The following is a 407-nucleotide window of genomic DNA, read 5'->3' on the forward strand; positions in this document are numbered from 1 at the left end:
ACACAAGTTCTGTCCCCATTCTTTCATTTTAAATACGTTTTTAAACTTACTAGTTAAAAAGGATGGCTTTTTCATTGATAAATCCATGTTTGCTTAACTTAACATATGTTTGATTTCCCAGAGCTGAACTGGTTAAACAGCTTTAGTGTTAAGTATCAAACTGATAACTATTTCACAAAAGTAGATTAGATTTATAGTCTTTTCTAAGAAGCAGTCCAATATGTGTAACACAAGCCAAAATGTTGCACATTCAGACACCATGAAATAAAAGTAACAACTCAGCATTATAAAGTTCTCATTAGAAAAAGCAGTTATTAAAGTATGAAGCCAGATAAGTCTTTGTGAGCTGTTGTAGGAAATTACAGTTGAATTCCTGCTTTGCAAGAATATACTGTATATATATATAT

This window comes from Austrofundulus limnaeus, unplaced genomic scaffold (genome assembly GCF_001266775.1).
Source record: "Austrofundulus limnaeus strain Quisiro unplaced genomic scaffold, Austrofundulus_limnaeus-1.0 Scaffold209, whole genome shotgun sequence".
NCBI lineage: Eukaryota > Metazoa > Chordata > Actinopteri > Cyprinodontiformes > Rivulidae > Austrofundulus > Austrofundulus limnaeus.